We start from the raw sequence: 24,166 nt of genomic DNA, 5'->3' as shown, positions 1-24,166 counted from the left end.
GCATATAGGTTTAGTTCTATTTGTTCTGACGATTTTGACACCTGTCTACATGTTTTGTTTTGCTGTCTGTCTTCCCCTTCTAAACTGTGAACCCGCTGTTAGGTAGGGACTGTCTCTATATGTTGCCGACTTGTACTTCCCAAGCGCTTAGTACAGTGCTCTGCACACAGCAAGCGCTCAATCAATACGATTGAATGAATGAAATGAATGGTAAAACCCCAACCGACGTTGATCTCGGCCCCCTTGGGTCGTATTCCCGCCTGAGGAGAGAACCCAGGTCCACTGACTCTCATGCCCGGCCTCTATCCACAAGGCAACATTGCTTCTCTATGGAATCATGGGACTGATCAGGCTTGCTTGCCAAGGGAAATAATTTTGGAACATTCCTCTGGTGTTGTACTTGTCACCACGCACCCCAACCCCACAATCGCAAAGAATGCCCTGCTCCTATATTTACTGATCCAGAATTTCCAGAAGGAATGAGACAGGGAATGAAAATTGTCTGAGCCAGGTGGACACAGCTGCATATCCTGAGCGCAGTGATTCTCCTAGGACTGGAAGCTCGCTCTGCTCAGGGGAAGGAGCGGGAGCTGAGGGAGAAAGCAAGAGGAGTGGTCAAAAATCGTAAGCATCCACGTGGCCAGTAACAAGGGGGACCCCCACTGGAAGAACCAGGGATTTTTGCTATAGGACTTGGCTAACGTTTAATTATGCTCTCTAGTAGTTGAACCCAGACCTCTATTCTCCTCCAATCAGGAGGAGCCACGAAATCCCCCGGCATAGAATTAATGCCATTATCTAAGAAACAGAGAAACTATAACCCCAAGGCCAATCACTGGAAATGGAAAACATCATCTTTAGCAGACATCATCACCGGTGTCAAGTTTCAGATGTATCCTTGCCAAGCTGTGGCAGCCAGAAGCAACGTTGTCTAATCGAAAGAGCAGAGGCCTCGAGTGAGAAGGACCCAAGGTCTAAACCCAGCTCTGTCACTTGTCTGCTGGGGGACCTTAGGCAGGTCACTTAACTTCTCTGTGCCTCAGTTATCTCTTCCATAAAATGGAGATTAAGACTGTGAGGCTTATGTGGGACAGGGACTGTGTACAACCTGTTGAGCATGCACGTACACAAGCACTTATAGTACAGTGCACTGCATATAGTGAGTACCCAACATATAAAATTAATAATGACAATGTTAATAAGGATAACTCAAAAAATTTTACGGATTACAATCCATAAATATGCCCTGGCCAGTTCATTCATTATGGGGTTCCCATTCAGTGAACTCATTTCCACCGTTCATCTGGAATAACAATAGCCAACGTACTGACTGCACACTAGGCAAGTAACAGAGTCGGGATTAGAAGGTGAGGAGAAGCAGTGTGTCTGAATGGAGATAGCACAGATCTGGGAATCAGACGACCCTGAGTTCCAAACCCGGCTCCACCACAAAGCTGCTGTGTCACCCTGGGCAGGTCATGAGAAACACCGTGGCTCAGTGGAAAGAGGCCGAGCTTGGGAGTCAGAGGTCATGGGTTCTAATCTCGGCTCTGCCACTTCTTAGCTGTGTGATGTTGGGCAAGTCACAACTTCTCTGTCCCTCAGTTACCTCATCTGTAAAATGGGAATTAAGAGTGTGAGCCCATGTGGGACAACCTGTTTACCTTGTATTCCCCCCAGAGCTTAGAACAATGCTTAGCACATAGTAAGTACTTAACAAATGCTATTTTTTATAATTATTATTTCACTTCTCTGGGCCGTGGTTCCTTCCATTGCAAAAATAGGGATTCAATTCCTGTTCTTTTCCGTCCTTAGTCTGTGAAACCCATGTGGGACAGGGACTGTCCCCAATCTGATGAACTAGTATCTACCCCAGTGCTTAGTACACTAGTAAGTAAGTGCTTGGCACCTAGTAAGTGCTTAACAAATGCCACCAGTTATTTTTCTTAGGTTCACTGACGGAGAGGCTAGTTCTCTTTCCACTAGGCAACAAGGCTCTGACCCCACTACTGGAGATTCTCCAGAGAGCACAAGGGCTTGTTGGTAAAGGGACACACAGGTTGAGGACACTTCGTGGTTTTGCATTTGAAGAAGTGTCTGACCCAGCGCTTAGAATATTGCTTTGCATCTTGTAATTCCTTAACAAATACCATCATTATTTATTTATTTATTTATTTATTTATTCTAGAAACCTACTTCCACTGAGGTTCCAGTGCCCTAGAATCATTCTGAATGTTCTACACATCATTCAGACAGTGGTATTTATTGAGCACTTACAGGGTGTAGTGCACCCTACTAAGCACTTTTGAGAGTCCAATGCAACAGAGTGGGTAGTCACTTTCCCTGCCCACAATTTATCAATGGTGTTTATTGCTTTCATTCAAGTCTCCTATCCTAAAAACCCCTTTAAACCCCAAAACATCCATTAACCATCACCTCCTCTCCCTCTTATGATTCCTATCCAAACTGTTATTTCATCTCGCTGCCTATACTTCCTTTCCTCCATTTCCTTTCTCCACTCTCCACAATCTGGTGTCTACCCCTCTCCCTGCACTGAAAGAAACCGTTCTCTCCCAGGTCATCGATGACTTCCTCCTTACCTAATCAAAAAGGCTGTACTTTATCCTAATCCTCCTTGACCACTGGCAGCCATTAACACCACGTACCTACCCCATCTTTCTGCTGGAAACGGTGACTGAGGATTCCCTGACACTGTCCTCTCCTCGTTCAGAACTGGCCAGCAGCCTCCACTCCCTTCTCTTCATAGAGTAAGCACTCCAAACATACCAGGGATTGATTGATTGATTAGTTTTGTATTGTATGAGACAGAGACTTATCAGACTACTCAGGCCCATTTTTGGCAATTTATCTGGTTCATCTAATTTATTTCATGTCAGGTCTTGCTGTTGATTCTATTTTCTTTCTGTTTTGTAAGCATCACTGGTCCTTTCTATCCATCTATCCATCTGTCTACCTATCCAGGTATATTGTATATATATATATATATATGCCACTGTGACTATATAACTATCTGATATCACTATATAAAGGGCAAATACATATATATAAATACATATATACATATGCAGTGATACATATGACGAGTGATTGTAGGGAGATGCCCCCCAAGTCAGCAGGGGTCACCGACCAGAAGGAGGATCCGGGTACATTAGATTGGGCGATGATGAGCCAAAGACCAGACACAGAGCCAGAGTGATCAGTTCTGCCTCTTTATTGGGTGTACTAACATAGCTGTAGTGCAGCAAGCAAGCGAAGGAGGGTGTCCGAGTCCTAATCAGCAGGGCAGGCTCTGCAGGGCTCGTTCTAAACGCCTGCAACTAATGATTGCAGCAATGCTTCTTATATATAAAGCCTCCTCGTACAAGTTAGCCCATCCCGTGTTTCCAGGATGTCTATCTGACTAGGGCAGTTCCTGTTATGCAACCTTGTAGTATAGCAGTTCTGTATCTTTGCTTTGGGTTGCTCAGGTAGAGAGAGGGGGTGAATTCACAGATAAGGCACTCTTCCCACAAGTGAAGAGTGGTCCTTGACCAAAATTGCCCATTATTACTGTATTATACTTTCCCAAGTGCTTAGTTCAGTGTGCTGGACATAGTCTCAGTACTCATTAAATGCCACCGAATCTGGTCTGATCTGATCGCCCTGAGGGGCAGCATGGTCTAGTCAAAATAGAAGGAGCCTGAGATGCAGAGGATGCAGGTTCTAATCCCTGCTCTTCCAGATGCTTGCTGTGTAACTTTGATCAAGTCACTTCACCTCTCCATGCCTCAGTTTCCTCATCTTAAAATGTGCATTCAATGACGGTTTTCGCTTTTACATGGACTGTGATACAGGACCGTACTGGACGTGATGAACTTGCTTCTTCCTCAGTGCTTAAAACACTGCTTAAGCCAAAATAAGCACTTCAGAAATCATCTAAAAATAACTGTCCTCTCTCTGCCTTAGTGCAAAGTTCCTCTTTGACTAAAATCAATCAATTATATTGATTGAGAGCTTACTGTGTGCAGAACATTGTCCTCAACACTCAGGAGAGTACAGTCCAACAGATTCAGTAGACACATACGTTGCCCATAAGCAGCAAGTTATAGAGTCTAGAAAATTTTTAATGTAGATTTCTTTGACAGGGAACCTCACCTTTTCCACACTCCCAGGGCAACTGCTCCCTGATTTCTCCACCCCAAAAGAGGATGAATTGATTTTTTATCAATAAAGTGACTCAATTGATAAATTGACTCAAAAAATGTGACATTTTCTTGCTTTTCTTAAGCTCTGAAAGCTTTGGTATTCATTCATTCATTCAATCGCATTTATTGAGCGCTTACTGTGTGCAGAGCACTGTACTAAGCGCTTGGGAAATACAAGTTAGCAACATATGGCCCTTCTCCCCTCCCAATCTCCCTTTTCCTGGGTGAGGGGGCCCAAGCCAGACAATCCTCACCGGGGAAGGCAATCGGTGTTGGAAGGGGTGTCTCGGGGACACACAGCATGGGAACTAGGGCCAGGACAGGCCTGGGCTCTGCATGGGCCCAGAAGCAGCACAATAGTCAGCTGGAAAGAGACGGTGACAGTTACGCGGTCTGGCCCTGGTGACCAGGGTTGGGAAAGGTGGGGAGGCTGAGGACAGAGGGAACCTGTGGGTCAGAGGGAGAAGCAGTGTGGCTCAGTGGAAGGAGCACGGGCTTGGGAGCCAGAGGTCATCATGGGTTCTAACCCTGTCTCTGCCACTTGTCAGCTGTGTGACGTTGGGAAAGTCACATAACTTCTCTATGCCTCAGTTACCTCATCTGTGAAATGGGGATTAAGACTGTGAGCCCCACGTGGAACAACCTGATCACCTTGTATCCCCCCAGCGCTTAGAACAGTGCTTTGCACATAGTAAGAGCTTAACAAATGCTATTATGATTATTATTATTATTACCGTGTATCTCCTGGCCCTGGCTCTCTTTATTTTGTCATGGGATCTGTTCGGTGCTTACTGTGGGTCAGGAACAGTTCTAAGTACTGGGGTTCATAAAAGATAATCAGCGGGATCGGGTCCCTGTCCCACCGAGGGTTCACGGTCTCAATCCCCATTTTTTGGACGTGGCAACTGAGACCCAAAGAAGTGAAGTGGCTTGCTCCAGCTCACATGATGGAGATGGCATTTGAACCCAGGAACTAGTGGCTCCCAGGCCTGTGTTCTGTCTACTAGACCACATCTCTTCTGATTAGGTCACATTGTGTGGGCTCCCAAGGTGAGGAGTGAGGGGACAGCCAGAACCCCAGCACCGGCCCCAGAGTTCTGAGCCCAGTGTCCACTGCCCGTGTCTATTGAACTCCACCTCTGATCCTCTGGGCTCCCATCTGGGAGGTTTGAGAAAGAGAGGACCGGGGCAGAAAGCGCCTCTCCCAAACACTTAGTACAGTGGTCTGCATACAGCAAGTGCTCAAACATTACAACTGAATGATTGATCAGGACAGGGAACCTGGGAAGTGGGAAGCCTAGGAAAGAAGTGGAGAAGAGTGGACTGCAGGCTGCAGTAGTGGGCAGAGGGGAGCAAAGAAGAGAGACATACAGAGATTAGGTACATAGTCATAATTTATTGAAAGTATTATCTGCCTCCCCATCTATACTATTAGTTCATTGAAGGCAGGGAATATGTCCGTTGTACTGTTACAGAGTAATGATAATAATAATCATAGTATGTGTTAAGCACTTACTATATGGCAGGATATAAGGAGCATTTGTAGAGTGCTCTGCACACCGTAAGTGCTCAATCAAGTGATAGAGTGATTGGTTGGACAAGGGAGGGGGGAAGAGGTTATAGCTGGAGGGATGGGATTCTTAGGACCAGAGTGGGACTGGTTCAGGTTTGCTGTACCCTATCCCAGTCAGGTAGGGCTTTATGGGAGACCCAGGGTGGACCTGAAGGGATCGGCCTCTTTTTCCCTCAGCTTGTGGGAGGCACTACGCTTGGCCTCCTCCTGGAGAATGAGATTCACGCTCCAATCGTCAGAGTTCAGGCCCTTGGCGCCGACCACTGACCAGAGGTCGGGGGCTGAAGAGAAGGAAAGAACGTGCAATATTTGGGAACCAACGTGGGAAAACACCTCAAATGAAATGGAGCTTTTTATTTGTCACCTGTGGAGTCGCGTGTCGATGGGGAGGGGCTGCATTCGAATCCTCACCTTTGAGGTCGCACGTACCTGAACTTAGCCCAGTGGATCTAGGCCAATAGAGCTCCGTTCCAGGATTCCCCTTCCGCTCCAGAAGCCGCCCTCTGGTGTTCCTGGCCGGCCTCAGCAGGATAATATAGACCTTGGGCCCAAAGATGCAGCCAAGGAACCTGGCACCGGAGGCCAGGATGGAGAATAGCTCCACGGCCACCATGGCCTTACCCTTGGTGCTCAGCTAGGTGGGCAGGAAAGAGACCCAGACGCTACAAAACACCAGCATGCTAAACGTGATGAACCTGGCCTCGTTGAAGCTGTCCAGCAATCTTCTGGCCAGCAAGGCCACAGTGAGACTGACCAGAGCCAGTAGCCCCATGTAGCCCAGGACACAGTAGAAGGCAATGATGGAGCCCTTCTTGCACTGGACGACAATGACTCCGGCCTCCAATGTCATGTCCACATCTGAGAATGCGGGGAAGGTCCCCAGCCAGACCGTGCAGATGCCCACTTAGACGCGGGAGCAGATGCAGACGATGGGGAGATGCAGACTGAGCCCCCTCCCAGACTGAGCCCCCTCCTTCCCAGACTGAGCCCCCTTCCTTCCTCTCCCCTTTCCCTCCCCCCCTCCCCCCATCCCCCCCTCCTTACCTCCTTCCCCTCCCCACAGCACCTGTATAAGTTTGTACGTACTTATTACTCTATTTATTTATTTATTTTATTTGTACATATTTATTCTATTTATTTTATTTTGTTAATAAGTTTGGTTTGGTTGTCTGTCTCCCCCTTCTAGACTGTGAGCCCGCTGTTGGGTAGGGATCGTCTCTATATGTTGCCAACTTGTACTTCCCAAGCGCTTAATGCAGTGCTCTGCACAGAGTAAGTGCTCAATAAATACGATTGAATTAATGAATGAAGGAATGAACGGTGGAGGAAGGCGCCCTGGGCCCCAGTCACATCCTCATTCTGCTCTCTGGCCCCGGAGCACTGAAGGCCAGGACCACGGTCACCATCTTGGCCAACACGGTGGAAATGGCCACTGAGAATGTGGCTCCGAAGGCCGTCTGCCACAGGAGACAGGTGGCCAGGCCGGGACGGCAGACGAAGGTCAAGGAGGACAGAAAGCAGAGCAGGAGGGCCGTGAGGAGGGTGTAACTTAGACCACAGTTGTTAGCTTTCACTACGGGGGTGTCCCGGTGATGGATGAAGACTCCCGAAACCAGGGTGGTGATGTTAGAGAAAAAGAGGGCTGAGGACGCCAGAACCATTCCCAAGGTCTCCTTGAAAGAAAGGAAGACCACAGCTTTTGGGACACACTGATCTTTTTGAGGATTTGGAAATTCATCTTGGGGGCATTTGATGCATTGATCCACATCTGAAAGGAATAAACGGATTTTACACCTCCTTTGGGTCAAGGCATGAAATTCCGGTCCCTGTGTGAGGGAAGTTGATGATACAGGTGTAAAAGAATGCAGGGAAGAGCAATCCGAAGAATCAGGTGCATGGACGACCTGCTTCTGAAAGACTGGAACGTGTCTAATGATTCCATTGTATAGTACTATCCCAAGTGCTTGGGACATTGCTCTGCCCAGAGTAATCACTCAGTAAATACCATAGATCAATAGGAATATGATTTTGGTTCACTCTGCCCAGTCGCCCTTATATTTGGATTTCTCCCACGTGTTGACCTCCACCCCGCTTAATCCCACAGCCCTACTGTCCCTATCAATAATTTATTTTAATGTCTGCCTCCCCCTTTAAGGTGAGATCCTTTTGGGCAGGGTACGTGCCTACCAACCATTGTATTGTACTCTCCCAAGCACTCAGTTAAGTGCTCTGCGCAGAGTAAGCACTCCATTAGTACCGTTGATCGAATGATTGTGGATAGGGATGTATACCGACTCTGCTGTATTGAATTCTTCCAAGCGTTCAATATAGTGCTCCTCACACAGTAGGTGCTCAATTAATAGCATAGATTGATTGATTGACAGGGCCATAAAGGACGCCTCCCAGATTGCGAAGGCTGTGGACCAGGCAGAGTCGAACCCAGGGAATGTGTCTGTTTATTGCTGTATTATGCTCTCCCAAACTCTTAGTTTAGAGTTCTGCACACAGTAAATGCTCAACAAATACTATGGAGTGAATGACTGAATGAATGAATGAATGAACCCCAACAAGACAATAGGGTGAGGAGGAGGCTGGGGATTCCAAGTAATAATAATAATAATAATAATAATGTTTTTGTTAAGTGCTTACTATGTGCCAAGCACTGTTCTAAGCACTGGGGTAGATGCAAGGTAATTAGGTTGTCCCAGGTTGGGCTCACAGTCCTAATCCCCATTTTTCAGATGAGGGAACTGAAGCACAGAGAAGTTAAGTGACGTGTCCAAAGTCAAACAGCTGACAAGTGGTAGAGCCAGGATTAGAACCCACAACCTCTGATTCCTAAGCCCGTGCTCTTTCTACTAAGGCATGCTGCTTCTCAAGTGTCCCAAGCCCCCCACCTCTGCCTGGCCTAGTGGATGAAGCAGGGGCCTGGGAGTCAGAAGTACCTGGGCTCATTCATTCAATCGTATTTATTGAGCCCTTACTGCGTGCAGAGCACTGTACTAAGCGCTTGGGAAGTACAAGTTGGCAACATATAGAGACGGTCCCTACCCACCAGTGGGCTCACAGTCTAGAAGGGGGAGACAGACAACAAAACAAAACATATTAAGAAAATAAAATGAATAGACCATGTACAAGTAAAATAAATAAATAGAGTAATAAATATGTACAAACATATATACATATATACAGGTGCTGTGGGGAGGGGAAGGAGGTAAGGCAGGAGGGATGGGGAGAGGAAGGAGGGGGCTCAATCAATCAATCGTATTTATTGAGCGCTTACTGTGTGCAGAGCACTGTACTAAGCGCTTGGGAAGTAAAGTTGGCAACATATAGAGACGGGTCCCTACCCAACAATGGGCTCACAGTTGAGAAGGGGGAGACAGAGAACAAAAACCAAGACATCTTAAACAAAATAAAATAAATAGAATAGATATGCACAAGTAAATAAATAAATAGTGTAATAAATACGTTCAAACATGTATACATATATACAGGTGCTTTGAGGAAGGGAAGGAGGTAAGGCCAAGGGGATGGAGGTGGGGGGGGGAGAGAAAGGAGGGGACTCAGTCTGGGAAGGCCTCCTCGAGGAGGTAAGCTCTCAGTAGGGCCTTGAAGGGAGGAAGAGAGCTAGCTTGGCGGACGTGGGGAGGGAGGGCATTCCAGGCCAGGAGGATGATGTGGCCCGGGGGTCGACGGCGGGACAGGCGAAAATGAGGCACGGTGAGGAGGTTAGCGGCAGAGGAGCGGAGGGTATGGGCTGGGCTGTAGAATGAGAGAAGGGAGGTGAGGTAGGAGGGGGCGAGGTGATGGAAGGCCTTGAAGCCGAGGGTGAGGAGTTTCTGCCTGATGCGTAGGTTGATTGGTAGCCACTGGAGATTTTTGAGGAGGGGAGTAACATGCCCAGAGCATTTCTGGACAAAGACAATCCGGGTGGTGACGTAAAGTATGGATTGAAATGGGGAGAGACAGGAGGATGGGAGATAGGAGAGGAGGCTGGTACAGTAGTCCAGACGGGATAGGATGAGAGCTTGAATGAGCAGAGTAGCGGTTTGGATGGAGAGGAAAGAGCGGATCTTGGCAATGTTGCAGAGCTGAGACCGGCAGGTTTTGGTGATGGCTTGGATGTGAGGGGTGAAGGAGAGAGCAGAGTTGAACATGACACCAACGTTGCGGGCTTGTGAGATGGAAAGGATGGTAGTGACATCAACAGTGATAGGAAAGTCAGGGAGAGAGCAGGGTTTGGGAGGGAAGCTAAGGAGTTCAGTCTCAGTCTGGGAAGGCCTCCTGGAGGAGGTGATTTCTCAATAGGGCTTTGAAGGGAGAAAGAGAGCTAGCTTTGTGGATGTGCGGAGGGAGGGCATTCCAGGCCAGGGGAATGACGTGGGCCGGGGGTCGACGGCGGGATAGGCGAGAACGAGGCACCCTGAGGAGATTAGCGGCAGAGGAGTGGAGGGTGCGGGCTGGGCCATCCCTTTCAGCAATGTAGACCACAGGTAACCGATTCTCTCCTTCAATGCCTAATTCCAGCTGCAAAGTTTCCAGGTTACGTTCGAAGGTATCCACGCTACCAATATTAAACCAGACGTATTGCCCATTAACAGGAGATTTTCCTGGTGTAAAAGAGACTCGGACAAAGTGCTTGTTGACTACTTCTTACCTGTCCACCACTCCTTTGGAGAGGTAGTTACTGACAAAGTCCTTTCAAGTGATCTCTCTCCCCGAGCTCTTGAAGAAAAAGTAGAACGCAAGAGTAGCACAAAATAAAGCACTCCCAACAAAGTGCAATCGGAACTCCTTGTCATCCCAAGGAAAATCACCCTTCTGGAACCTGGACCACCAGTGAGAATCTTCTTTCTACTCTTGACCCCGCCAACTTTTCTCTGGAAGAATTTTGGCAAGTCAGTTTACTTCTTTTTGCCTCATTTACCTCATCTGCAAAATGAGAATTAAAATACTGAGCCCCATTTGTAACAGGATCTGTCTGCAACCTTCTTATCTTTCGTCTACCCTAGCAGCTAGTATAGGGCCTGGCACATAGTAGACACTTAACAGAAACTATAGTAATAATAATCTTTCAAGCATCCTGGTGCTTATGTCCAAGACTGACTCATACCAGAATTATTGTGGCATTTGTTAATATTAAGCACTTACTATGTGTCAAAAGGTGTAGTATGTGCTGGAGTAGATACCACATCATTAGGTTCCAAATGGGGCTCACAGCCTAAGTAGGAGGGAGAACAGCGATTGAATCCCCGTTTTGCAGGTGAACGGTACTGAGGTACAGAGAAGTGGAAATGACTTGTCCAAGGTCACACAGCAGACAGGTGGTGGAGACTGGATTTGAACCCTGGTTCTCTGACTCCCAGGTCCGGGGGCTCCTTTCATTAGGCCTCAGGCCTGCTGCAGGTTCTTACAGTGTGGTGTACAGGAAGAACTACACTCCTGCGAATCAGAGGCCCTGGGTTGAAGTCCTTGCTCTGACACTTTTCAGCTTTATAATCTGGGGCAAGTCACCTCTACTTCTCTGGGCCCTCAGTTTCCTCAACTGTAAATTGGGGATTTCATTCCTGTTCTCCTTCCTACTTAGACTGTGAGTACCACATGAGCGCAGAGACTGTGTCCACCATGTTTACCCTAAACCTAGAACAGTGTTTTTTTTCTTCTTCTTCTGTCTGGTATTTGTTTCCGTGCTTACTATGTGCCAGGCACTGTACCAAGCACTGGGGTAAATACAAGTTTTGGGATAAGGTCTCTGTCCAACCTAGGCCTCACAATTTAACCCCCATTTTAGAGATGATGGAATTGAGGCCCAGAGAGGAAGAGGGACTGCCCTGAGGTCACACAGCAGAAAGATGGAGGAGCTGGGATTGGAACACAAATCCTCTGACCTCGCAGGCCCGTGCTCTATCCACTAAGTCACACATCTTCTCCGGACACTAGTAAATGCCTAACACATATCATAATCATTGTTGTTATTATCGTTATTATTTCATGCTCTCGAATGTTCTCCCAGTATGTCCTGCCCGGCCCACAGCTGTCTGAGCAGGAAGCACGATTCTCAACGGGCACATACCGGTCTGATTGCTGATCTCTCCCTCGACACACGGCACACAGTCATAGCAGAAGGCGGCTTTCCCTTCCCGAGCTGTTCTCCTGAATCACGGCTGGCAGGGTTTGCTATACATGGAGCGGGAGGTCTGTGAGAGAAGAGGAAGAGGGAAACAGGCAGTGCTCCCTGGATTCATCCCCGCTCACAGACCCACGGCATTCATGTATACATCTGCCATTCATTTATTTATATTAACTTCTGTGTCCCCCTCTCTGCTGTAAGTTCGGCATGTCTATCATATTGTTATATTGCACTCTCCCAAGCACTTGATACAGTGCTCTGCATACAGTAATCTCTCAGAAACTACAACTGACTGACTGATCAATGGCATTCTTTCATTTATTCGTATTCATTTAGCACTTACTGGGTGTGTAAAGCATTATCCAATGCACATGGGAGAGTACAATATAACAATAGACATATTACTTGCCCAGTATGCGCTTCAGAGAGTACACTGCGGCAGAATTGGTGCAAACATTCCTGGCACACAACTATTTTACAATCTAGAGGGGGAGACAGGAATTTATATTAAAAATAAATTTCTCATCCGGACTGCAGAGCTATGTATAAATGTGCTTTGGGTTGAATGTCAAATGTCCACAGGGCACAGATCCAAGTACATAGATGAAACCAAAAGAAGAGGATGCTGGGGAAGGAGGGCTTAATCAGGGAAGGCTTCTAGGAGGAAATGTGACCTTAAAAATACTTTGAAGGTGGGGAAAGTGATGGTGTGGTCATATGTAAAGGGCCAGAGGGCCAAGGGAGGACAGGGGAGAGTGGTGGGTGGCAAGAAAAATGATCCTGGGGCACAGAGATTAAGCCTACGCTACAGGAGCCAAGTGTGAGGGCTGGACTGCAGTAGGAGATCAGTGAGGTAATATAGGAGGGGATGAGCTGACTGAGTGCTTTAAAGCCTGTGATAAGGAGTTTCCTCATTTCATTTCATCCATATCTCTAGCCCTACCAGCTTCTGGTCCCAGATCAAAATCTCAGCTCTCGCCCAATAACTCCTCCTTAATTAACCCACCAATCAAAGGTATTGACTGAGCACTAACTGTCTGCAGAGCACCATATTAAACACTTGGAAGAGTACAATAAAACAGAGTTGGAAGCCAGGCTCCCTGACCACAGGAAGCTTCCAGACCAGAAGGGGAGACAAACATTGAAATAAATTACAGATATGGACAGGAGGGCTGTGGGAATGAAGGTGGGGTGAACACCAACATGAACTGGGCTTGTTGAAGCTGTCTACCAGCTTCTGGCCAGGAAGTCCACCTTTAGGGTGACCGGGGCCTGGAGCACCATGTAGCCTAGGATGTAGCAGAAGAAGCCGGTAGAGCCCTTATTGAACTGGACAACGATGGCCCCAGCCTCGAAAGCCACGTCCACATCGGCTAAGTGCAGATGGTCACTTGGACCAAGGGGCAGATGCAGACGACGGAGCAAGGCGCCCTGGGTCCGGCCATATCCTCATTCTGCTCCCTGGTCCGCTGACACTGAAGGCGAAGACCACGGTGACAATCTCCACAGCATAGTGGAAATAGCCACGGAGAAGATGGCTCCAAAAGCTGCTTATCTGGGTTGCAGGTCATCCCACCCTCCTGCTCTCGCTCCTCCTCCTCCCCCTTCTTCCTTCATTACCTCAGAAAACCACATTATCCTCTCCTCACTGATGGTGAAATTTTGGCCAGCTGGGGCCAGAGGCAGAAGCACTCCCACTTGGACGTAACCTTTGGTGCCATTCTCTAAAATCTGATAGTTCAGGATGTCGAACCTAGTGGTCACCCAGCCGGGGTCATTCAAATGAATCTGCTCACCTGTGCCGGTGTAGGACCGAGTGTTCTACAGGGATGAGTGAAGCTGGAGGGAGAGGGGGTCATTGGTGCTTGAAGCCTCTGAAGAAGCAGTGTTCCCTACTGGATAGAGCCCGGGCCTGGGAGTGCAATGACCTGATTTCTCATCCAGGTTCTGCCACTCCTCTGTTGGACGATCAGCCAAGTCACTTCACTTCTCTGGCCCTCAGTTCCCTCATCTGCCCAAGGGGAATTAAAACTGGGAGCCCCAGGAGGGATATGGAATTGAGCCCAACAGTATTAGTTTGTATGTTCCCCAGCACTTAGACCTGTGATTGGAACATGGTAAGTGTTTAAAAAATATTATTTAACACAAAAAGATGAATGATCCTCTGACCCTGAGATGGCCATACCTGTCCCAACCCTCTCAGAGGATACCCAGGAAAACGATAACTGGGCTCTTCTTGCCAGGGGTCACAGGTGGACAAGAGCCTCTTTAGTCTGGGCTTCAGCTAGGGAGGGAGGGGAGAATTACCTGCCATGGACGAGGAACTCGACTTGGACTATCTTCCGAAGTCTCCATGTCCTTCGCAGCTGAGATCTGTTGGTGGAACGCGTGAGCTATGGCATACACAGCACTGTACTCACTGTAACCCTGGGCAGACAGGTTCATGTCCCATAAGTTCAAGTCTCAAAAGTCCTGCTTTCCAACGTATCATTTAAATGACATATTCTCAGGGAATCAAAACTATCCAGATCTTGAAAATCTACGGCCCACTACCAGAACATCAGTAGAAATGCGTCCAGTGGATAATTGCGAGGGTTCAGGATCCGTTCGAAATCCCCAAAGCCCGGAATCTCCTTCCTATGGAGTGAAAATAACAAGGAGCCTTGGTAAAAGATGTTATTTCTCATATACGTGTTTGTTGTCAAATCCCAATTGGATGTGGTGACCCAGACTTTCCCACGAATGGGGTGGTGGTCTATACCATATACAACTGCCAGTAAAGAGAATGTATCCCCATAGGCAGCGACGACATTCACCGAAGATGTGATCATTTCTCTGTGGTTATACTCCAAAGTGAATACACCTTTGCTGAAGTAGTAATTGACTCTTTTAACATAAGCCACACAGATGCCATTCTTGGCCATATCCTCCATTAGAACCTTACTAAACCTCTCCCCTCTAATGTCATCGGTGACCAGTATGCCGATCCAGACCCAGCTTAAGTGTTTCATGAGACGGATCATCCCCGAGGGCAGATCTGGAGAAAGCGCAGAGATCTGATAGAGAGATGGGACCCGGGCCTTATCTCTGAGAGTGGGGTCCTCTGGACCGTAGCAGATCTACATGGCAGACAGAGTGGAGGGAAGAGGACACTCTGGAGTGGACATACAGACAGGCAGCCATCATCACTCCGTTTTTTCAGATCGATCTATCATGGGATTTACTGAGCGCTTACTAGGTGTAGAAACCTGTACTACATGCTTGCAGGGCTACAACAGAAGTGGCAGACAGGCTTCCTGCCCACAGGGGGCTTACAGTCTACAGGGAGCCTGCCTTTTTCTTTTTCTACTAGTTCAGCTCTACTTCCCTTGGTGTGATGCACTGTATTAGGTACTTGCAAAGTATAGAATACCACAGAGAAGCTGATGAGCAGTGTAGTCTAGTGGAAAGGACATGGGCCTAGGAGCCAAAGAATCACAGCTCTTCCACTTTCCTGATCACAGATCTTGGGCAAGTTGCTTCACTTTGTCATTTGAAAAATGGGGGTCCAATACCTCTTCTCCCTCTTTTCAACAGAGAGCCTATTGAGGTTTGTATTCGATCATCTTGTATCTTCCCCCGGGCTTCAACAGTGCTTGACACATAGAATGCCCTTAACAAGTACGATAATTATTTTAAAAAGTTACAAGTTCCCAGCTGTTACACTGCTGAAGGGAAAGTGACCTGTAAAACATTTACAGGGCAGGTGTTCCAAATAAATTGTTCTGTGCATCGATATCTGTTAGTTTGAATAACATGACCTAGCAGATAGAACCCAGGCTTGGGAGTTCAGAAGCCATGGGTTCTAATATAATCTCCGCTGCCCATCTGCCATGTGACCGTGGGCAAGTCATATAACTTTTCTGTGCCTCAGATATCTCATCTGTAAAATGGGGATTAAGACTGTGAGCCATATATCAGACAGGGATTGTGTCCAACCTGATTATCTTGTATCTACCCCGGTGCTTAAAACAGTGAATGGCACCTAGTAAAGGCTTAACAAATACCATAATTACTAATTATTAAATAGATTCATGAGTGCCAGAGTTGGATAGATGTGTGATAACACTCAGGGGGCTGGCAAATCAACCAAGGAAGGCTTCTTGGATGAGGTAGGATTTTAGGAGGGATTTGAATATGCGAAGAGCTGTAAGATGGTTGTGGGGAGGGAAGAAGTCCCAACTGAAAGGCCCAGCCAGGTCTAGTGGAAAGCACACGGGCCTGGCAGGCAGAGGCTCTGGATTATGATCCCAGCTATGCCACTTGCCTGCTGTGTGACCTCGGACAAGTCAGTTCACCTCCCCATGCCTCAGTTCCCTCATCTGTCAAATGGGGATCAAGACGGCATGCCCCATGTGGGGCATGAACAGTGTCCAACGCGGTTAGTTTGTATCTTGGGAACCGTATGCATAGTTTGTATGTGGAAGAGTCCAACAGAACTAGTCGACAGTCTCCCTGCCCACAGACGGCTTATAGCCTTTTTCCTTCTGGGCAAAGATGTAAGTTCACTTCACTGACTTTGGTTACTTCAAAGTAATTCCCTGTCTGGATATGTCCATAGGAGAGCACTTAATTCAGTGGCTGGCACAAACTAAGGGTTTAACAAATACCATAAAATGACAACAACAACAACAAGCTAACACTGGTCTGCCCCTAGCCACTGGGACCCCTTCCCTGGGGGAGCTTGTGGAGTCCCAGCAGCCAGGAGCTGGTCATGAACACCGCTGTTGACATCCTTCCTATGACAGTCAGCACTTTGTCCCACTGCTCCAGCTCACAGTTGTAGTTGGTAACCACCCCGGCTCTCCCCGAGAGCAGAGCCATGGAACTCTTGGCCGTGATTGGCCCCAGGAAGTGGATGTTGAAGAGATGGAAACCCAGAGAGATACTGGGTAACAGGCTGGGGTCCTTGTTGATCTCCTCCACAGCAAACACCAGGGCTATGAGATGCTGGTAGTGTTTGGTGAAGTATCTGTAATGGAAGGATGGGAGACGGCATTAAATTGTCTGGTTGTAGCAATAAGAGCTCAGGACTGGGAGTCAGAGGACCTGGGGTCCGATCCCGGATCCACCACATACCTGCCCGGTCACCCTGGGTGAGTCACCTCACTTCTCTGGGCCTCAGTAAACTTAGTGACCTCATCTGTGAAATGGGGATGAGACAATGAACTCCATGTGGAACAGGGGTTTTATCCAACCTGATTAACTTGTGCTTATTTCAGTGCTTGGAACACAGGAAGCGGTTAACAAGTACCAGTAAGGTATAAGAGTGTTTTAAATTGTCACATGGCAATGAGACAAGGGCAGAGAGTATAAAAACCTCAGACACAATGAGGGAAGTGGGAAGTGAGTCCAAACCTTCCCCGTAGCTCTGCTAAGGAATGTTGCAAGAAGACTGCAAAATCATCTACATGGGTCAGTTGATCAATCAATTATTTTGATTGAGCACTTTCTTTGTGCAGAGCACTGTACTAAACTCTTGGGAGATGGCATTACAACAGTCCTGATGGGAGTGGCTATGGGTGAGGTCTGGTGTCTGCTTGATGCCAAAAGTGACCTTGGGTGGCAATGTCATTAGGGAAAGGAAAAGAAAGAAGAGTTATAGAGTGTATAATGGTAATAACAATAACAATTAATAATTATGGTATTTGTTAAAAGCTGACTATGTGCCATGAGCTGTACTAAGCACAGAGCTAGATACAAGCCAGTTGGGTTGGACACGCTCCCTGTCCCAGCTTGGGCTAACAGTCTCCATCTCCATTTTACAGATGGGGTACCTGAGGCCAGGAGAACTGAAATGACTTGCCCAAGATCCCTCAGCAGACAAATGGTGGAGCCGGGGTTAGAACCCATGAATTCCTGACTCCCAGGCCCGTATTCTGGGCACTACACCATGCTGCTTTGCTAAATAACAACTGACTTGTTATCAGTGGAATCAGTGGAATTCACTGAGCACGAACTGAGTGCAGATCACTGCACTAAGCACTTGGGAGAGTACAATACAACAGAAATGGTAGGCATATTCCTGCCCACAGTAAGATTACAGACTAGAGGAGCAAAGAAAGTTAAAGGAAGGAATTGATATTTTTGAAATCTCTTTCTGAATCAAAAAAATTCTCTGGACTTTCTGAGTCCTCTAGACTATAAGCTCCTTTTGGGCAGATAATGTATCTCCAAACTCTTTTATACTCTCTTACTCCAAGCACTTAATTCAATTTTCTGCATAGGGTAATCTATCACTTGATCAACGGTATTTTTTGAGCATTTACTTTGTGCAGAGCACTGAACTAAGCCCTTAGTATGAAGTGCTTATAGGCAGGGAATATGCCAGCTACCTTCGTTGTATTGCACTCTTCCAAGTTCTTAGTACAATGCTCTCTCAAACAGTACTTGCTTAATAAACATCACTGATTGATTGATTTGAGTTTTCTGAACAAATTCATTAGGGCTCTGCTTCTTGACCCCTGACTGTAGTACACTAATGTCATTATGTCCCAGCACTTGCGCCCGCTGCCCTTCCATTCTTCCACATCCATTGGTCCCTCTCCCTCTCCGCTTCTGCTCATCCCTCATGGCGGGGAACATAGACACTTACTCTGCGGACTCGGGAAAGACAGACCAATCTTCTGTGACAAAGACAGACGACTCTTCTGTGAAGTTCTCGTAGTAACCTAAATTATTCATAATCACATCCAGAAAGAAGAGACCTCCAATAACCACATCTGCATCCTGGTAGTAGCCACTAGAATAATTTCTCTCCAAAGTGCAGAAATGGTTGATCATTCCGCACTGGACACCACACAGCTGGAAGAATAGTATTGTCCACAGAAGATTATGCCTCATGGCCACAGCCTTAAAACACAAAGAGAAAACTACTCAGCAAGGGAAAGGCAGATCCAGAGGCTGATCGGTTGAGATGAGAGCTATTCAGTTTTTCTGAGTCCCCTGAGGATACGTTCCACACACGGGTGCAGCGCCTGGATGGAGATGGTCCTCACTCCTAGACGACGGAGAAAGTGGATGAGGGGGGATACTTATAGGGTTGCTTTTGCCTGATGCAAGGGTTACTGCATTATCTTTGTTTTTGGTAGTATACGTGACCTGAGACTCCTCTTCCTCCTCTCTCTCCTGACCCCCACCCCACTCCCAGAGAGGCTGTGATCACAGTCACTGAGGAATAACGACCTTGTAAGCTGCACCTGGGTACTGACGATCACTGGACAAACAACTCTTTCCAACTTGTCTCCCAGCTCTATTGGGTTATACTCTCCCAATTCTTTACAACAGTGCTCTGCACCCAGTAAGCAGTCAATAAATGCCATTGTTTGACTAATTCCTCCGTTATTCCTCTGATGGACTGACTCTGCCGTTTACCTGCTGTGTGATCGTGAGTGTGTCATTCACTTCTCTGGGCCTCAGTTTCCTTGTCTGTAAAATGGGGATGAAATATCTGTTCTCCTTCTCTCTCAGACTGGGAGCTCCATGTGGGACATGGACTGTGTCTGACCTGATTTTCTTGTGTCCATTCCAGAAGTTTTCCTCAGGAAGCAAACCCAGCTTCTTGACTTCCACATCCTAGTCAGGCATAGTGGGACATTGGGCTGGAGCTGTTCCAGATGAACGATGGGAATTATTACACTGAATGGGACCCACTTGGAGAGTGACCTGCCCAGGATAGAGTTATGGGTTACATTTCATAAAATTAGTAGTAGTAGTAGTAATAGTGGTATCATTATCATTATTTGTTATGTACTTAATATGTTCCAGGCATGGTATTAAGCATTGGGGTGGATACAAGCATATGGGGTTGGGCCCAGTCCCTCCCGTCTTGGGGCTCACAGTTCTCAATGCTCATTTTACAGATGAGGTAACTGAGGCTCAGAAAAGTGAAATGTCTTGCCCAAGGTCTCACAGCAGACGAGTGGTGGCGCCTGGATTAGCAGCCTGGTCCTCTGAGTCTCTGACGCATGCTCTATTCATTAGGCCAAGCTGCTTCTCTATTATTCTTATGATTAATATTATTTCTTTCCTTTTGGGCCTGCAATGCCATTGTACTGAAACCGGACCGAGAAACTCCTGCTTCCTTATTTTATTGCTCTACTCGACTTTCCTTAGCACTCCTCATCTACGAATTCATCTTTTGAATTTCCAACCCATTCTCACGAGTTCCATTTTTTCCCAAGAGTTTTGCATTTCCAGTGATTTTTTGAAGGGTTTTTTGTTAAGTGCTTATTATATGCCAGGCACTTTTTTAAGCGCAGGTGCAGATGCAAGCTTATCAGTATGGACATGGCCCCTATTGCACAAGGGACTCATGGTCTAGGGGGGAGGGAGAACACGGAGTCAGTCTGTCGATCATATTTATTGAGGCCTTACTGTTTGCAGAACCCCATGCTATGGTGATATGTTAATGGTGGTTGTATATGCTCCCTATGTGCAAGGCAATCCACTAACCACTGAAGTAGAAACAAGGTAATCAGGACAGGGGAGGCACAGTCCCTGTCCTGCATAGGGCTCCCAGCCTCAGTCCCTATTTTGCAGATGAGGTAACTGAAGCACAGGGAATTAAATGACTTGCCCAAGGCCATATGGCAGACAAGTGGCAGAGGCAGGATTAGAACCCTGGTCTTTCTGACTCACAGGCCTATGCTTTGTCCACTAAGCCACACTTCTTCTTAGTTGTCCTGTTATCATCATCATCATGACATTTTTTGAGCACTTATTATTTGTCCATCACTGTTCTGAGCCTAAGGTAGATACAAGTTAATCGGGTCAGACACAGTCACTGTCCCACATGAGGCTCACATTTTAACTAAGAGGGAGAACAGCCATTGAATCTCCATTTTCCAGATGAGGAAACTGAGGCACAGAGCCTTGAAGTGACTGCCCAAGGTCACATAACAGATGTAGCAGAGCCAGGCTTAGACTCTAGGTCCTCTGACTCCCAGGCCCGTGCTCTAGCCACCGGACCACACTGCTCTCTCCATTAGGGCCTACAGTACCAGCTCCCTGAGACTGGATTGAGAAAGTTCCTACTTCCTGAACTCATTGCTCTCCTCAACTTTCCTCAGCAAGCCTCCTCTATGATCCATGTTTTCAGTTCCCATCCCATTCTCACTGCTAACCTTTTGTCCCGAGGGTTTTACATTCAGAATGATCTTTTTTAATAGGTATCTGTTAAGTGCTTACTGTGTGTCAGGCACTTCATCCCTGCCCTGCCAATTGTCAGCTGTGTAACTTTGGTCAAGTCACTAAACTTCTCTGTGCCTCAGTTACCTCATCTGTAAAATGGGGATTAAGACTGTGAGACCCCCGTGGGACAATCTGTTCACCTTGTAACCTCCCTAGCGCTTAGAACAGTGCTTTTCGCATAGTAAGCGCTTAGTAAATGCCATTATGATTATAATTATTACTATTATTTTCAAGTGCTGAGGCAGATGGAAACTCATCAGCTTGGACAGGGTCCATATCCTTCATGGGCTCACAGTCTAAGAGGGGAAGGAACAGCAGGTATTGAATGTCTATTTTACAAATGGGTAACTGATGCACAGAGCTGTGAAGCAATTCTACCAAGGTCACACTGCAGACAAAGGGCAGAACAAGGATTAGATTAGAGATTGACGTCGAGACCAGTCCTAGACCCTGATACGTGCAATGATTCCCTGATATTATCACCTTGGACACTCTCGTTATCTGTGTAGAGGCCAGTCCTACACTCTAAGTCCTCTGATTCTCAAACAATATAAGCTTACATGCTCTTGTCAGACCTACGCAGCCTGGCCTCATGGCCAGAGCACGGGCCTGAGAGTCAGAAGAACCTAGGTTCTAATTCAAGCTCTGCCACTTGCCTGCCGTCTAACAATGAGCAAGTCATTTCACTTCTCTGTGCCTCAACAAACTAACTCATCTGTAAAATGGGGATTAAGACTGTGAGCCCAATGGAGGACATGGACTGCATCCAATCCAATTACCTTTCATCTGAGTAAGCACTTAAGAAATACCATAACTATTATTATTACTATTGTCATTATTATCCCTAACCATTTACAGCTTAGATCCTCTTGTTCTCTGGATATAGGCCAGTTCTACACTCTGACAGGTCTTATAATAATAATAATAATAATAATAATGGCATTTATTAAGCACTTACTATGTGCAAAACACTGTTCTAAGCTCTGGGGAGGTTACAAAGTGATCAAGTTGTCCCACTGGGGGCTCACAGTCTTAATCCCCATTTTGCAGATGAGGGAACGGAGGCACGGAGAAGTGAAGTGACTTGCCCAAAGTCACACAGCTGACAAGGGGCAGAGCCGGGATTTGAGCACATGACCTCTGACTCCAAAGCCCGGGCTTTTTCCACTGAGCCACGCTGCTTCTCTGGCGATCGTTATTCACCTTTATTGGTGCCGGGGGGCAAGACCGGTCGAGTGCGCGGCCCGAGGGAGTGGGCAGCGTCCGTCGGTCCCGGGGGCGGGGGTCCGCCATCCGACGGGGCAGGGGGCGGCTTGGGCCTCGTCGTCCGCGCTGCCCTGGTCTTCGGATCTCCTGACATTATCCACTTAGTTACGCTCGTTATTGCTGTATAGAGCAATCTTACACTTGGAGCGTTTAATATCCATTCCACCCCCCTACCCCACAGTATTTGTGTAACTATCTTTAAATTAGACATTAGAAATTTATTCATTTTAAAATCTATCTCCCCCTCTGAGCTGTAAATCAGTTATGTGGAGGGAACATATCTGCTAGTTCTGTTATATTGCACTTTCCCAAGAGGTCAGTACAGCACTCTGAGCATGGTAACTGCTCAATGAATAGTCCTCGTCTATACATCTTCTGAGCCTAGGACATTATTGGCTTAAATCCTTCAAGGATGCAATTAATAGTAATTACAAAGCACTGTACTAAGCACCTCGGGGAATACAGTACAGATTAGGTATCCTACGTGATCCTTAACCAGAATTGACCAATATTACTGTATTATACTTTCTCAAATGCTTAGTCCAGGGCACTGGACATGTTCATCATTCATTAAATGCCAGTGAATCTGATCTGATCTGATTACCCTGAAGTGCAGCTTGGCCCAGTCTTAAGAGCAGGAACCTGGGATTCAGAGAACCCGGGATCTAATCCCTGCTCTGCCAGATGCCTGCTGTATGACCTTGGGCAAGTTAGTTCAATTCTCCGTGCCTCAGTTTCCTCATCTTAAAATGGGGATTCAATGCCTGTTTTCCCTCCTACCTAGACTGTGATACAGGTTTGTACTGGACCTGATGAACACGCATTTTGCCCAGTGCTAAAAACACCGCTGGAGCCAAAATAAGCACTTAAGAAATCATCCAATAATAACTGTCCTCTCTGCCTTAGTGATAAGTTCCTCTTTGACTAAAATCAATCAATCATATTTACTGAGTGCTTACTGTGTACATAACACTGTATTCAATGCTTAAGAGAGTAACAACAGAGTCGGTAGACACATTTCCTGCCCACAGCGAGCTATAGAGTCTAAAAGATCTTGAGCATAGATTTATTTGACAGGGAACCTCAGCTACCCCACACTCCCAGAACAACTGCCCCCTGACTTCCCCACCCAAAAAAAGAGTGATAAATTATTTTACGTATTTTCTTACTTCCTTTAAGCTCTGAGAGCTTGGGTATGGCCTTTCTCCAATCTTCTTCTCTAGTGAGGGGTCTGAGACGAAATTTCCTCATCCGGGGAAGGCAGCCAGGTGGTAGAATGGTGTTCTCGGGGACACGCGGTGTGGGAACTGGGACCACGTCAACCCCGGGCTCCCCACAAGCCCATAAATGGCAGACTAGGCTGCCGGGGAGAGAGGCCAGCAGATACACAGTATGGCCCCGGTGCCCTGGGTTGGGGAGGAGGGAAAGGTTGGGAAAGACTGAAACCGGGGGGCACCTGTAGGGCAAAGGGGACAGTATTTTTCCCGACCCTGGATTGCCTTATTTTGTCATGGGATCTATTCAGTGCTAATTCTGGGTCAGGAACTGTTCTAAGCGCCGTGGTTCACATAATGTAATCAGCGGGACCCGGCCCTTGTCCCACCTAGGGCTCACAGTCTTAATCCCCATTTTAATCCCCAAATCCAGAAACGCTCTGGGCATGTTACTCCCCTCCTCAAAAATCTCCAGTGGCTACCAATCAATCAGCACATCAGGCAGAAACTCCTCACCCTCGGCGTCAAGGCTCTCCATCACCTA

The 24,166-nt window shown here is 47.1% G+C and overlaps 2 pseudogenes; both read right to left on the bottom strand.

Annotated features, from left to right (window-relative positions):
- Nucleotides 1-5,904: 5,904 nt before the first annotated feature.
- LOC119924130 lies at nucleotides 5,905-14,356 on the bottom strand (annotated as a pseudogene).
- An 11-nt stretch (nucleotides 14,357-14,367) lies between these two features.
- LOC119924128 lies at nucleotides 14,368-22,502 on the bottom strand (annotated as a pseudogene).
- Between the last annotated feature and the right edge of the window lie 1,664 nt (nucleotides 22,503-24,166).

Source organism: Tachyglossus aculeatus, unplaced genomic scaffold (assembly GCF_015852505.1).
Source record: "Tachyglossus aculeatus isolate mTacAcu1 unplaced genomic scaffold, mTacAcu1.pri scaffold_82_arrow_ctg1, whole genome shotgun sequence".
Classification (NCBI taxonomy): Eukaryota; Metazoa; Chordata; class Mammalia; order Monotremata; family Tachyglossidae; genus Tachyglossus; species Tachyglossus aculeatus.
Note: the sequence above shows the minus strand (reverse complement) of the source record. Positions and strands in the feature narration are given on the sequence as shown.